Source organism: Pseudonaja textilis, chromosome 1 (assembly GCF_049901715.1).
Source record: "Pseudonaja textilis isolate UNSWEBS1 chromosome 1, rPseTex1.2, whole genome shotgun sequence".
Lineage (NCBI taxonomy): Eukaryota > Metazoa > Chordata > Lepidosauria > Squamata > Elapidae > Pseudonaja > Pseudonaja textilis.
In genome coordinates, this window is record NC_141990.1 from 127,288,937 (window position 1) to 127,305,566 (window position 16,630).

Consider the following 16,630-nt stretch of genomic DNA (forward strand, 5'->3'; position numbering starts at 1 on the left):
CTAGCAACCTAGTTTTCTCTCAAGAGCATCCATACAATTGTTATGTGGATGAGACACTTGTTAAAAAGAAATGGAGCTTCAAATGCACCCACCATCATGACTTATTTAATTTCCACCCACCCAACCTTGTAGACACCCTTAGTTAGGAAATGGTTTAATACAAGAATCGCCAGCCTGCCGAAATGAAATCTTCTGCATTTTTCATAATGATGAACAAAAGAGAATTTCAAAATATTTTTGTTTAATTCAGATAGCAGCAGGAATTCTGAAAACTAAATGCTGCTGCCAAAAATCTTGTCAACTGCACAACAAAAGATACAGGAAAAAAGGTAACTGTGAAAAGTTTATCCATCACCATAAATGCTACATCTGATGTGAGCCAAGCATATTAGAGTAAAACCCTTTTTACTGTATTCAAATGTGTACTCAATCTTTCTATAAGATTGATTTTCAAAGCCACTCATAGGAAGATAAAAAACACTTTCGAATACTACTTCTTTATTTTTTAGCTGCCTGCATAGAATGTAGTACTACCGAGAATATAGAGAAAAAAAATGGTAAGCATTTCCAAGTCAGGAGTGCTTACATTCACTTTCTTAAAATACAAATAAGATGATGGAGAAACAGAGCCAGAGATCATCACAATATATATATTTATATTTATATTTATATATTTATATTTATATATTTATATATATCAACACACACACACACACACACACACACACACACACACACACACACACACACATATATATATATATATATATATATATATATATATATATATATATATATATATATATATATATATATGGATCTTTGGTTGTTCGGTTTTTTCCGCGTAAGATTCGAAGTATCTAGGCAACGTTTCGATGAAGTCTCATTCATCATCTTCAGGCTTCTGTCTCCGGCTCTGTGCTTTTCAGAGTAATGTGAGATTGCAGCTGCTTCCTCCTTTTAACTGTCAGTGGGGGTGGGACTTGATTGGGTGGGGGCTTGGCTGTGTTCTGATTGGGTGGGGGTGTGTTCTCATTGGTAGGGGTTTGGTTGTGTTCTGATTGGTTGGGGGTTAGCCGTGTTCTGATTGGTTGGAGGCGTGTTCTGTTCAGGTGGGGGCTTGGCTGTGCTCCGGTTAGTCTTAGTTGCTGGGGATTTGAGCTGGTGAGTTGTGATCTTGCTGTTTGGCTTCTAGTTCGTGGTCCTGTTGCATCTTCATAGTGGGTGTCGGTTTGCTTCATGTATGGCTCGGAGGGGTTTGAAGTGGGTGTGATGCAGCTGCAGTGCAGCTTCTGGTCCATGGTCGTGTCTCATCTTCTGAGTGGGTGGGAGTCTGTTTTCTACATGGAAGTGTGGTGGTGGCATCTTGTGTGGCTCTCATGGGTGTGGGTCTGGTGTCCTTCTTCATGTTAGGTACTCGTCTGTTCATGAGGGCGGGTTTCCAAATGGCTGGAAGGCGGGAGGTGTCATCTCGTTTGTTCATGCTGTGTGGGCGTTTTTCTATCTCTATGGCTTCTCTGATTATTCTGCTGTTGAAGTGTTCGGTTTTGGCGATAGTTCTGGTATTTTTAAAATCAATTTCATGTCCTGTGGCTTTGAGGTGTTGGACCAGGGAAGAGGTCGTTTCTTCTTTTTTGATTGAGTTCTTATGTTCTTCAATGCGTGCACTTATTCTTCTGTTAGTTTGTCCAATGTATGTGGTAGGGCAGGCAGTGCAGGGGATTTCGTATACTCCTTGGTTTTCTAATTCGATTTTGTCTTTGGGGTTTCTTAGGATGGTGGATATTTTTCTGTTTGTGCAGAATGCTGTTTTGATGTTGTGTTTTTGGAGGATCTTGCTGATTTTGTCTGTAGTGCCTTTTGTCTGTAGTGCCCCCTCCGAGCCATACATGAAGCAAACCGACACCCACTATGAAGATGCAACAGGACCACGAACTAGAAGCCAAACAGCAAGATCACAACTCACCAGCTCAAATCCCCAGCAACTAAGACTAACCGGAGCACAGCCAAGCCCCCACCTGAACAGAACACGCTCCAACCAATCAGAACACGGCTAACCCCAACCAATCAGAACACAACCAAACCCCTACCAATGAGAACACACCCCCACCCAATCAGAACACAGCCAAGCCCCCACCCAATCAAGTCCCACCCCACTGACAGTTAAAAGGAGGAAGCAGCTGCAATCTCACATTACTCTGAAAAGCACAGAGCCGGAGACAGAAGCCTGAAGATGATGAATGAGACTTCATCGAAACGTTGCCTAGATACTTCGAATCTTACGCGGAAAAACCCGAACAACCAAAGATCCACATATAAATACCCATGAGAACCTCAGAAAACATATATATATATATATATATATATATGTAGTAAAGTTACAAAAATCTTTGGAAAGAAGTGTATTGCAATACATAAGAAGTTATATTTCTCTCCAGATCATTAAAGCAGCTGCATCTTTTTTAGGCTTTCGTGGCTTCTGCATAAGATCTCTCAAGTTGACTGCATTGTATGTGTTTGCCTAGCCAATCTGGTTCTCACTACCACGCCTTCCTGACAAAGCCAAGTGGCAATGCATGGGCACTGAGTTAATGGTGAGCAACTTATAAAGCAGCCATAAAGAGTCCGAGAAATAATACAGCTGCTTTAATGAGTCAAAGACAGGTGTTTTCCCTTAAGTTGGAAAGCTCCTCTTCTGAGAGTTTGCATAATTCATTAGATGTTAAGGTAATCATAGCAAAGTATTTAATCAATTTTCTCATTAATCAAATTAAACATTATCTTATGGGACCAGTTTTGGAGGAATTGAGAGAGTGCCCTCTCCTATCTTAGTGCCATTTTTTTCTCTTTTAGACACAGTTCCAGCAGAAAATGATGAGCATACTAGAAAATATATAGATTTCCTTTCAACGTCCTTCAGTTCTGATTTTTTAAAATGTATTTTAAGTGTTGAGTAACTGAGCAACTCACTACATATAGAATGACATAACCTGTTTTTTCAGTTCCCATTTATCACAAGTTTCATTCATAAGACTGCATAATAGCAATAGCAATTAGACTTATATACTGCTTCACGGGGCTTTACAGACCTCCGTAAGCAGTTTACAGAGTCAGCATATTACCCCTAACAATCTGGGTCCTCATTTTACTGATCTAGGAAGGATGGAAGGCTGAATCAACCTTGAGCTGGTGAGAATCAAACTGCTAAACTGCAGGCAGCCGGCAGTCAGCAGAATTAGCCTGCAGTACTTCATTCCAATCACTACACCATCATGGCTCTATCTAGTATAGTGAAATGTTGTCAGTGGTTTGTTGTCCAACCTTGTTTCAATTTAGTTTCGGAACATTTTGTTACCAGACCAGGTAATATCATCAATAGGATTGTTTTGTCTTAAGCTTATAAATGTCTTGTGTGCCAGTTTGGTCACGTGATTGGTTGTTTGTTTGGAGCTATATTTAAATTCTGAGCAGCTGATTGGTTCTCTTATTGATTGGTCGTTCGAATAATCTGGTTTCTTATATATTCATATGCTGGATCTAGATCACTATGTCTGTTAATTGCTCCTTTGGTAGAATACCAGACCTCAACAAATTTATGTGTGTAGCGGGTAGAGGCATGGCCAATGATTTTCGTTCCTTCCCAATCGAATTGCTGTTGTTTATTATCAATGTGGTTTATGATCAGGGATTTTGGGTCATGTCATTTAACTGCTAGTTGATGTTCATGAACCCTTGTTTTCCATTGCCTTTCTGTTTGTCCCACATAGAATTGATTACAATTGTTGCAATTGATTTTGTATACTGTTGTTTTCCTTCTGTATTTTGTCTTTGACTTTAGATAGCTCTTTTCTGAGTGTACTTGTGGGTTTGTGAGCTATCATTATTTCTAGAGGTTGCAGTATGCTGCCAGTCATTTCGGATGTTCCTTTGATGTATGAAAGGACTTGTTTTTGTGTTGTGTTAGATTGTGTATTTTGTTGGGGTTTAGATAACAAGCATTGTATTAGCATTATTATTATTATTGGGGATAGCCATTGCAGAGGAAAACATTGAAAGGGTTTTTCTCTTCTGCTTTTCTTAATGACTTGGTGGTGCAGTGAGTTTTGGCTCTTTTGTAAAGGGTCTGGATGCAGCTCTGCTTGTGTGCAGTGGGGTGGTTGTTTGTGAAATGTAGAATCTGGTCTGTGTGCAGGGATTTTTGGTATGCTCAAGTTGTTAATTCACCATTAGCTTGTCTCCTTATGTCAATATCTAGGAAGGGGAGGCATCGTTCTTTTTCTTCCTCATGTGTAAAACTGATCCCAGTGAATACATTGTTCAGTAGATGGGGTGCAGATCTAGCATATAAAACCAGATCATTTGAATGACCAATCAACAAGGGAACCAATCAGCTGCTCAAAATTTAAATAAAGCTCCAAATGAACAACCAATCACTTGACCAACTGACCACACTGGCACCCAAGACATTTAAAAGCTAAGGAGAACAGGACAAGAAAATCCTGCTGCTGATGTTACCTCGTCTGGTAATGAAACGTTCAGAAATTAAATTGAAACAAGCTTGGCTAGCAAAACCAGTACCAAAATCTAAAACCCGAGCTACAATATTTTCTATTATTTCATAGGGAGATGTACTAGATTTTTGAGATGTTTCTTCTGTTCATTGCCTGCTGTTTTTTTTTAATTAAACTAGGTGAACAGCTTTGCCAGAAACAATCCTCATATTTCTGTCTATTAAAATTGGTAGGTTCATCAAGTAACTGCTACTCAGAGGACTCTCCCCTTCTTCTCAACAAAATGGATTGCCTTGTGTTCTCATTTAATCAGTTTTCAAAACATAACCTACTGATTGGGACACCACTGAAATACATGTTGCAGTTCTACTAATATACTCATTTGTGAATTCTCTCCCTAGGAATATTGTACACATGTGAACAGAAGAGGCTACATCAGGGTTAGGTAGGAATAGATCTGTAGATGTTTTGGGACAAACTGTCGAGGTTTCTGATTCCTAATAGTCTAGCAATACACAATAGGCACACCATTCCTCCCTCTCTTCTCAGTGTTAGTTGATGAAAAATATCGCTTGAAGAAAAACCACAGCAGTTTTGTGAGTTTAAGACAAATACTGATTATAAATTCCTGGGGTGAGCATACATATTCTCAGAGGTATCCTGTTCTGTTTATCCATCAACCTGAGTTATTGTTTTGCAAACTTTAGCTAATGGCTCTCAAGGTTGTCATAAAACACAAAATAGTCCTACTATTGCTCTACAAGCCCTTTAATTTAAAACAGCCAAGTTGCAGGAAAGTTTATTTAACTTGATAAAAGCTTCTGGTTGCATCTCTACCTACTGCAAAAGTTTCGTGATAAAACATGCCCCTATTTCTTCACCCTTATTATGTGTGGCAATAACCATCCAGCAGCCCTGTTCAGGGTGACCAGTCCCTATTTTGGGGAGTCCAGGCCACAGGATTATCTCCAGGGCCGTGGTGAGGAATATTCATGTTGTTTGGCAGACAAAATATGCTTTCCTTGATCAGGAGGCCTTCAAACAATCCTGCTCACCTCACAATTGGATGATTGCAATGCACTCTACATGGGACTGACCTGGAAGACCATCAGAATCTACAGCTGGTTCAAAATGCAGCGATGCAAGCTATAATAGGTGCCTTTTGATATGCCCATGTGTTACAATGGCTACAGTAGCTACATTGGCTGCCACTTGGCTTCTGAGTACAATTCAAGCTGCTGGTTATTGCCTATACAGGTAATTCATGGCACAGGGCCTGGATATCAGAGAGTTTGCTTATCTCCAACAGTTTCTGCTTGCCCATTATGATTCAGCAGAGTGGGTGCATTCCAGGTCCGCTCCATTAACTACTGCCACCTCGTGGGACCTAGAAATGTGCCTTTTCTATTGCAACCCTCAACAGAACAGCCATCCCTTGAGAGATAAGGACAACACTTTCTCTCTTGGGGTTCTCCTGGAAAGCTTTGACTAGTTGGCTGCGGTCCCAAGCTTAGGGCTGATATTTATCATTTGTTCAATGCCCCCTGTTTGGCATTGTTGCTTTTGCCATCTCTTAGGTTATTTTAGCCTGGACTGTCTGTATGATTCAATGCTTTTAGTTGTTTCCATGTTTTTCTTAGTTTTGTATACTTCCTGGATACACTGGAGTTGGGCAGTCAATAAATTTAAGTAAATAAATATTTATTGCCATTTAACCATCATGTATTCACCATAGACTTTTATGCATAAAGATTTATCTCTATTGATTAGGGGGTTAAAAAATCAACTCTACAGGACTATTAATGTTGATTCTAGAAACAATATAGCAATAGCAATAGCATTTAGACCTATATAGCCCTTCATAGTGCTTCACAGCACTTTCTGAACTGTTTACAGAATCAGCATATTGCCCCCAACAATCTGGGTCGTCATTTTACCAACTGAGAAGGCTGAGTCAATCTTGACCCAGTCAGGACATATACAAACAAACAAATTGTGAGTTTGTACATAGAATACTTGCATTTGTATAAGCTTTATTATAAGCTTTGCTTTGAAAGCTTAAAATACTGAAATAATTTGCATCTGAAACTTGGAAACTGTCTGCTTTAGCATTCCATCAGCTTAGAAGAGAAAGGGGCGATAATGTTAGATTGCAAGAAGAAACAGAAGCTGCAATAATAAAGGGCCTGATCAGCTCTTGAATGGAAGCATCCAATTTAATTTAGATCTGGCTAAATCTCACCAGTAGCAGATGATTTCTTATAAAAACGTTTCCTTGTTGGTAATTCAAATATGACACAGTTTATTTTAAATCAGCATTATCTCAGCATGATTTCAGATATTTTCCTGCTGCTGGAAAGTACCATCTTTCAGTTGAAATGTAATAAGGCATGGATTTTTCACAGTAATTAAAAGATATTGTGAACTTTCTTCCTTATGTACAAACATTTTTAAATAAGCCCTTCACAGTTATTAACATGTTGCAGATTATGTGTGCACTTGTGGTTTTTTTTTTTAAAGGCTTTTTTACATTTTCAGCATAGCTCATCCAAGGACCAGAACATCTGACAATTTGTCTTCTCTGCCAAATTTTTGCTTCTTAACTCAAGCTTCCTTTCCTTTCACTCGTCTCTTTTTAAAGATGATTAAGGATCCTGGCTCTCCCCAGGTTCGAAGAATGAAGCCTAAAATCTTTATTTGCTGACAATCTTTTTTTTTTAAAAAAAAAATCTACTTGCTAATAGTTTTAAGAAGCAATTCAGACATTAAGGTCTGTGATTCACCCCTATGGGCTGAATCTGGCCCACGGGGTGCTTAAATCTGGCCCATGGGACTGGTCTGGGAATAGCAAAGGACTGGCCCACGGTGCCTCTGGCAGCTAAAATGGGGCATGGGGGGGGCATGCCACTCCACACCCCATTTTGGCCAGCAGGAGGCATCCGTCCCATCTCTTCAGGAAGCGTCTGTCCCAGGCAGGATAAGAATTACAATGCCGATCCGGCTCTTGAAGAAATCCAGTTTGACATCCCTGGCATAGACAACCTTCTTCCCACCTTCCAACATTGATTTCCTTCACACCGCATAGAAGAATATGTTTACACATAAGTGGGATTTGTCTGAATTTTCGCTGCAAAATCTGACACAAATTAACACTCATCAGCATGGTTTCCAGATACTTAGACAAACATTACACAGCTAAGGGTTAACTAAATATATACAACTAATTGTGGTCCTTTGTCCCTTATTTTCATAGCGACCATAATTGATAAGCAAAGGTATTAGACCATGTAAAAGGATTCCGTTATTTTCCTACGCAAGTCCGTTTAATTAACTGGTTTTCCATCTCTGTCTTAGGAAACAAGTTGCAAGGAGCAAAATAGGAGACTGAAAATTATTTACGGTGAGAATATAGAGATAGTTTTGACCTAGATAAGAATTTGTCAATAATGGCTGCAACAACACATTTTAATTGAGACTGCTTACTAAAAGAAAAACCCCAGAGGCTTTTGGTTCAACCTATTTTGAAAATGCCGAGGGTTCTCTTGGTGTTTAAAGATTTACTTCTCATGATTTCAATTCCTGAAATTGTAACTTAAAACAGTCCTCAGCCACAACCAAAGCCCTGAACTCCAAGTCACATTTTTGAAGTAATTTTCCCATTGCTCTCAAAGCCTGCAATTTGTCGTGTGGTTTCCCATTTTATCAATGTATAGGAGGGAGTGCCGAACACAAAGATTTCCAACCTAATTTCTTTAGCAACCATATTGCTTTAACCAGTGGTGGAATTCAATTTTTTAAACTACCGGTTCTGTGGGTGTGACTTGGTGGGCCTGGCGGGGGAAGGATACTGTAAAATCTTGTCAGAGGTGGTATTTGCTGGTTCTCCGAACTACTCAAAATTTCCACTCCCGGTTCTCCAGAACTGGTCAGAACATCCTGAATATCACCTCCGTAGTTGAGTCTTTTCAGACCCAGTCACTTTGAAGGCTGTGAGGGAAGGGACTTGAGGAGGGAAGGAGTAAGCAAATACAAACTGAGGCCAGTTTACTCTGACTTTAACAAATCTCTATGTAGACTCTGAGAGACCACCAAGCTATAGGAAGCTTAACGACAACATTCAAGCTTGCACAACACAGCAGAACATTGACAAGGTCAGTATAATCTGCTCTGATAATTGTACGAGTACTTTTTTTCTGGATACAAATACAGTAAATGCATTTTACATGTGCTTTGGGCTGCTTCTGGATGTCTTGTTAGCTGGGCCTTTATGCTGTCCACGTGCTTATAGTCCACTAAGTGACAGTTTTCTCTTTATGCCACAACTATTAATTTAAATGTTACTCTTGAAATAACATTAAGATGCTGCTGCTTTGCTTTAGACTGTTTGTTTGAAATGTAAGTAGCTTAGCACTATTCTGATCTCTTCTTTTTGTTCAAAACGTTGCATTGATGGCATAGAAGAGCAGTCAGTGATAAAGGGAATATGCTTTGTGAAAAACACTGCAAAGAAGAAAAAAATATATTACTTTTTGTTATACCTTAGAATAGGGTTTTGCTCTTTTTTCTAGGCTGGAAACTGTGTTTGACTTTAGAGTGGTATGGTAAACAGAAGGAGTAACCCTAGGCCCAAAATAATTGTGAGTGGAGCAGGGAGAAAAATGAAGCTTGATCTTATCTCACTGAGTTCTAAATAGAATTCAATTCTATGTACATGTATGTCTGCAGAGGTGGTCAGAAAGGCAAAATAGTGATTGCAGCAATACACGCAAAACCTTTGTACAACACTGGTGCATGTTGAAATGGGAAGGGCTTCAGCTGCACCGCTGAGGCCACCATCTTGGTTTTTTTCATCCACCCCATTCATGCCAGTAAAACCATGAAACCTTAATTATATGCATATCTAAATTAATAAAATGAAATCTAGTTTTTGTCCTTGTACCAAGAATGTCAAGGATGGTTGTTTGTGTTCTGAACCAAATCCTTGTCCAATAAAACAAACACGAACCAAAGGGAACAGAACCTTTTAATGATTCTTACGAATCCCCAGTTAAAAGGCTGCTGCAAATTAATTAACTTCGATAAGCACAAGCCTCGCAAAACTGTGTGAGGCTGCCAAAAATAATGGATGAGGTTACCTAGAAATATTTTACAACACAAGAGTCTTCAAATACCATCTAAGATACTGCAATGTCTACAAGGCTCAAGTTTCAAAATGTCTTTGCTTCCTGCAAAGAATGTCTGATTCACAGCTGGCTTTTAACTTCTTGAAGGAGGGGCCATTATCTTGCAGCCTTACTCATGAGTCGCCCGTGCTGCTGCAGCTGCTCCTTCTTGCGAGCAGCCCTGTGCGCACGCGCACTTGGCACAGGCTCTTCAGGAACCTCCTCATTGCTGCTGCCAGCCCCCACAATCTCTGAAGGCAGCAATCCACTCCCTAATGGTCCTGGCCCCTCATCTGAGTCCTTGCTCTCCTCAGCCGTCTGCACCTGCTGCCGGCTAACCACAACAGTTTATTAGATTTATAGCCTGCTTTTCCTCCGGGAGATCAAAGCAACTTACATGTGGATCTCTATTTCATTCCTACAATAGTGATGTTGAAAGTTAGGCATGGTTGACAGCCATTGACTGACCCAAAATTACCCCATGATCTTTCATCATATGAACTCGAACCCTTGAGCCTCTCAACTCCTATTTTTGCCTCGCAATACAAGTAGTTCTCAGCTTACAATCATTCATTTAGTGACCATTTGAAGTTACAACAGCACTGAAAAAAAGTGACTTATAACCATTTTTCAACACTTACAATCACTGCAGCGTGGCTCACATTTATGATGGTTGCAGTGTCCCGGGGCCATATAGTCCATTTTTAGGATCTTCTGACAAGCAAAGTCAAGGGGGAAAACCAGATTCACTTGACAGCCATGGTGTACTTGCAGTGATTCATTTTGCTACATTCATTGTAGCTAAAAAGGTAATAAGATGGAGTAAAACTCACTTAACAGCTGTCTCTCTTAGTAACAGAAATTTTGGACTCAATTTGTGGTCATAAGTCTAAGACTACCTGTAGTAGGAAATGTTGGCTCTCTCTCTCTATTTTTACTGAATATTTACTGAGTATATAGTGAATACGGTTACTTACTAGACAAGTATTCAGGTATTTTCTCCTCTCCCATTTCAAAATAGTTTGGTATGTCCCTATGGGCCACAACTACAGCCTTACAAGCTGCCAAAGTCTTTAAGTGTGGATTCTGCTCTGTTCCCTAGAGTTTTGGCACCTACAATTCATCATAGTCCCTTTGCACTTTCCGAGCTAGTATATTAATCCTGCATTTGTACTAAATGGTCATCCAACTATTCAAAAACAGAGTTCATTGAGAAAACAGACTCCTTGATCATCCACATTTTATGGAACATGATTTTATTCAGTAGAACATTGGGAGAAGGCAATATAAAAATAGAAAGAAGCTTCTGTGAGTCACAGAAGAAGAGGATTCAAGAAGTCTGAGCAGCACTACATTAAAAGGGAAGGAAGGCTAAAAGGAAGAAATACGCTGATGGGTCAGACCAGCGCTTTATCCCCACAGAGACTAATTATGCCCATGGGAAGTCAACAGAGAAAATGTGGCAATATTTGGTAGAGTGGAGTTATGCTGTCTTTAATGCTGTGATATATATAAAGCCATCATGATATCATTTCAGGTAGTTCTTTTATCTTCTCTTCAGGAAGGCTTCTCACTGGGTCTATGTTTTCTCACAGGGAGTTAAGGACAATACCAATACCAAGAGTATCAGTACCATAAAAGAAGACCAAGAAACTAACTTGTTTCCACTTTGCCATTCAGTGTCCTTAAGCACATTAATTCCTCACATTCTGACTATCAGCCCCTGTTCACCAATATAATCTGAAAGAGAATCTGTCCATGAAGCCATTGACAAAAACATAACATTTCCTGAAACAAGGTCTTTTGGAGTTCTAATCATACAGGGGTTGGTTCAGAAATAACTCTCAGAGGTCCAATTGGTGGTAGTTGTTTTTTCCTAAAAACAAATTAAGAATCAATATTATTCAAAGAGGTCTTTGATGATCTGGAACATCATGACATCCCTATGGATTTTGTGCTGGTTGGCCTGTAAAATCCATGTTTAAATATTTCATATAAACAAGACTTCTTTGAATAACAAGATAATGGTAAAAATGGATCTTGCCATCTGAAGAACCAGCAAAGGAAAGCAATGTGAGTTCATTAGAGAAGAAACTGAAAACAATAAGGCTTTGCAAGCCTTTCCCTATAGGCACAACACAACACACAAGAGTGTGCTTGAAGCCCCTCTCTCTGCATCTTTTTCCAGGTTTTCACAACTGCATTTTATGTGGAACCAGCTCTTTCTGCAGCAAGGCAAAAAGGATGTGCAAGCAGTATTATGCAGGAATGCATTAAAAAAAAAAACCAATTCTTCCCCCAAACAGGTATCACCCTAGAGAATAAGAAGACTGAAAAGTAAGTCTGGAGGTGACCAGAATTGGGAGTAGGCAATTAGTTTTTACTGTATAATAAATGCTAGGAGGTATTTCATTTCATCCCCACATCAGTAACTCTACATAGAATAGAATAGAATAGAATAGAATAGAATAGAATAGAATAGAATAGAATAGAATAGAATAGAATAGAATAGAATAGAATACTTTATTGGCCAAGTGTGATCGGACACACAAGGAATTTCTCTCGGTGTAAATACTCTCAGTATAAAGAAAAGCTACATTACAAACTATTACAAATCAAGAATCATAATGTACAGCACTTAATGAGAGTCATAGGGTATAATCAACAATCAAATCATACTAGGAAACAGTCAATATAAATCGTACGGATACAAGCAACAAAATTACAGTCCTACAATCACAAGTGGGAGGGGATGGGTGATGAGTGATGAGAAGATTAACAGTAATAGTAGTGTACACTTTGTAAATAGTTGAATAGTGTTGAGGGAATTATTTGTTTAGCAGAGTGATGGATTTTGGGAAAAAACTGTTCTTGTATCTAGTTGTTCTGGTGTGCAGTGCTCTATGGTGTCATTTTGAGGGAAGGAGTTGAAACAGTTTATGTCCAGGATGTGAGGGGTCTGTAAATATTTTCACAGCCCTCTTTTTGACTTGTGCAGTATACAGGTCCTCAATTGAAGGCAGGTGGGTAGTAATTGTTTTTTCTGCAGTCCTAATTATCCTCTGAAGTCTGTGTCTTTCCTGTTGGGTTGCAGAACCAAACCAGATAGTTATAGAGGTGCAGATGATTAGTAACAAACCTACTAATCAGTCCCAGATTAGTAACAGCATTGTAAAAGGTTGCATGTATGGTTTCAGTTGTACATTCATTTAGGGTCCAGTCAATATGAGGCAGATTGAAATCACCAAGAAAGATAAAAGGGTATGGGCAGGATGCTGCCCATGTTAGTAGTGTATTTAGCTTGTTTACATGTTCGATGTCATAATCAGGTGCTCTGTAACATAGTAAGAATCGAATTGTGATATTTAAGGATAGTTCACAGATAATGGTCTCAGGAAGAGCAAGCTCCTGGGTAACTTGGATATATTTTAGATGTAAGGACTTTTTGTAGAAGATAGCAATACCACCTCCTCTACGAATTTCACAATCTGATCGGTAAACATGATAGTCTCTTACTGTGGTAATGGAGTCGGGGAGAGATGCATTGAGCCATGTTTCACAGACAAATATAATGTTGAATTTAGCCATATTTAGTAGGAGGAAAAATTCAGGTATTTTATTTACAAGGCTTCTTGCATTGAGTAGCTTGCATTTAAGGCCAGCAGTAGTTGGAATTGAGGTAGTTAGGGGCGTGCGTGCCTAGTCTTGGGTGATGGTGGATTGGTTGAGGTAAGGTTGTGGTTGAAGGTTAAAGCTGAGTTGCGGGATGTGTGACTTACTTTTGATACAGTCAGCATGGTAGTCAATGTACAGGTCCTTCTCTCCATTGTCGAGATGTTTTTTGAGTTCAGTGCGGAGTACACGGGAGCGGGCACGTTGCTGTATGGTTAGGTCAGGGCGACAACGGAGGTTCTTATGGTTGGTGTTGGTTTTGGCGAGTGAATTTATAGTGTAAATGAATTTGCGTTTGCTTGATTCATTTTTGCAAATGACCCTGCAGAAGCGTGGGGTCACAGAGCCGTCACTGTTTTTGAGCTCTCGGCCAATGCGGGAAATGTCAAGTATTTCATCAGGGGAGATGGTTGATGCTTGATAATCACTGATGATGTTTCGGACAGTTGTGATGTCATTATTATCATTGATGCCCTCTAGACCAAATAAGATGGCGTTTGGACGTTTCCGTTCACTCTCAACAGCCTCTCTGATGAGGATTGGGATATCAATATTTGTCTGGGTTATGTTTTTTTGTGGATTGGGTTGTGGATTGGGTTGTGGTTGCTGAGTAAAGATGTGGTTTGTAGCTATTGGATGTTCAGGTTTTTGCGTTGTGTCTTTTTTTTTTGAGGTTGGATAATCGTTCTTTTAAGGCATCCGGGGATGCTACTTTGGTGTCAAGGGATGTTAATCGTGTTTCAATGGTATCGACTCTTTCCAACAGATCCAGTTTGGGTCTGCATGAATTGCAGAGAAATGGAAACTCATTGGATGATTCTAGGTATTGAATCAATTGCTTGGGTAATCCCAAGCAGTCATGATGAGCGTATTTGTTACACAGAGAACATTTGATGGAGTTTTCATTATCCTTTAGAGTTTTGTAGCATTTAAGGCATGTGCAGGAGTCTTGTGGTTCATTGTTGGGGATTAAATTCTCTTTAGGTTGTGGTTTGGCATTGGATTTTTTTCTTGGCATGGTAGGTTTGTTAACAAATGGTCAAAATTGGGAGTGTCCTATCAAATTCTGTACCTGTCAATAGTGGTGTCCCCCAAGGCAGTGTTCTAGGACCAACTCTCTTCATACTCTACATAAATGACCTCTGTGATCATATTAAGAGCAACTGCGTTCTTTTCGCTGATGATGTAAAGCTGTTCAATACCACAGACAATACTGCTACCCTTCAAAAAGATCTTGACTGTGTATCAGAATGGTCAAACAAATGGCAACTTCAAATCTCAACAAATAAATGCTCTGTCTTACATATTGGCAAAAAAAATCCGAAAATAAAATACAAGCTGAATAGTCAAGATCTTGTTGATGATCCAAGCTCTGTAAAGGACCTTGGAATACTCACCTCTAATGATCTAAGTGCTAGTGCCCACTGCAACTACATAGCCAAAAAGGCATTAAGAGTTGTTAACCTAATCTTATGTAGCTTTTTCTCTGGTAATATCACACTACTAACTAGAGCATACAAAACATTTGCTAGACCAATACTCGAATACAGCTCATCAGTCTGGAACCCACATTACGTATCTGATATTAGCACAATTGAGAAAGTCCAGAAATATTTCACAAGAAGAGTTCTCTACTCCTCTACTCGTTGTAGAATACCTTATGCCACCAGACTTGAAATTCTAGAACTAGAAAACCTTGAATTACGCTGTCTTTGGTCTGATTTAAGCATGGTATATAAAATCATACATTGCAATGTCCTACCTGTCAATGAATACTTCAGCTTCAACCATAACAACACAAGAGCACACAACAGATACAAACTCAAGGTTAACCGCACCAAGCTTGATTGCAGGAAATACGACTTCAGCAACAGAGTGGTCAATGTCTGGAATACTCTACCTGACTCTGTAGTTTCTTCCCCAAACCCCAAAAACTTTAACCTTAGACTGTCTACTATTGACCTCACCCCTTTCCTAAGAGGTCTGTAGGGGGCGTGCATAAGCGCACCAACGTGCCTACCGTCCCTGTCCTATTGTTTCTTTTATTTTTCTTTCATTTTTCTTATATGTACTCATTTCATGTATTCATAATTATGTATACACTTTTACTTATTATCTCGTAAACAATTGACAAATAAATAAAATAAATAAAATAAAATGATAGACTCAATAATTGCTCCCTAGAACTGTATCAGCAACTCCTTGGGCAGTTTGAGTTTTCTGAGTTGGCACAGAAAGAACATTCTTTGTTGTGCTTTTTTGATGATGTTTTTGATGTTAGGTGTTCATTTTAGGTCATGTGATATAGTAGAACCTCGAAATTTGAAGGTCTCTACTATTGATACTGTGTTGTCTAGTATTGTAAGAGGTGGTAGTATGGGAGGGTTTCTTCTAAAGTCTACCACCATTTCTACCGTTTTGAGTGTGTTCAGTTCCAGATTGTTCCAGTTACACCACGAGGCAAGTTGTATAACCTCCTGTCTGTATGCAGATTCATCGTTGTCTTGAATGAGACCAATCACTGTTGTGTCATCAGCAAACTTCAGTATTTTAACAGATGGATCGTATGAGATGCAGTCTTTGGTATATAGGGAGAAGAGAAGTGGAGATAGCACACAGCCTTGGTGGGCTGGGGGGGGCTGTGCTGATTGTACAGGTATCGGATATAATTCTGCCTAGCTTCACCTGCTGCTTCCTGTTTGTTGGGAAGCTTATGATCCACTTACAAGTGTGTTCAGGTACCGCTAGTTGGTTTAATTTACTTAGAAGAGTGTCTGGAATGATGGTATTGAATGCTGAATTGAAGTTTACAAAGAGGACCCTTGCACAGGTATTTGGAGATTCAAGGTGTTGTAGGATGTAATGCAGAGCCATGTTAACAGCATCATCTGTTTATCTATTTGCTCGGTATGCAAACTGCATGGGATCTAACAGCAGATCTGTGATGGTTTTCAGGTGGGACAGCACAAGCCTTTCAAAGATTTTCATAACTACAGATGTTAGAGCAACTGGTCTGTAGTCATTCAGTTCCTTGATGGAGGGCTTCTTTGGCACTAGGATGATGGTAGAATGTTTGAAGCAGGAAGGAACATAGCACATCTCTAGTGATCTATTGAAGATTCGGGTGAAGATGGGGGCCAATTGGTCAGCACAGATTTTTAAGCAAGAAGGAGTTATCTTGTCTGGCTCTGGTGCTTTTCCTGGCTTCTGTCTGTGTGATAGATCTTGCACTTCTTTTTCTGTGATCACCAGAGGTTGTGAGCCCAATGGATTGGGGCCAGTTGT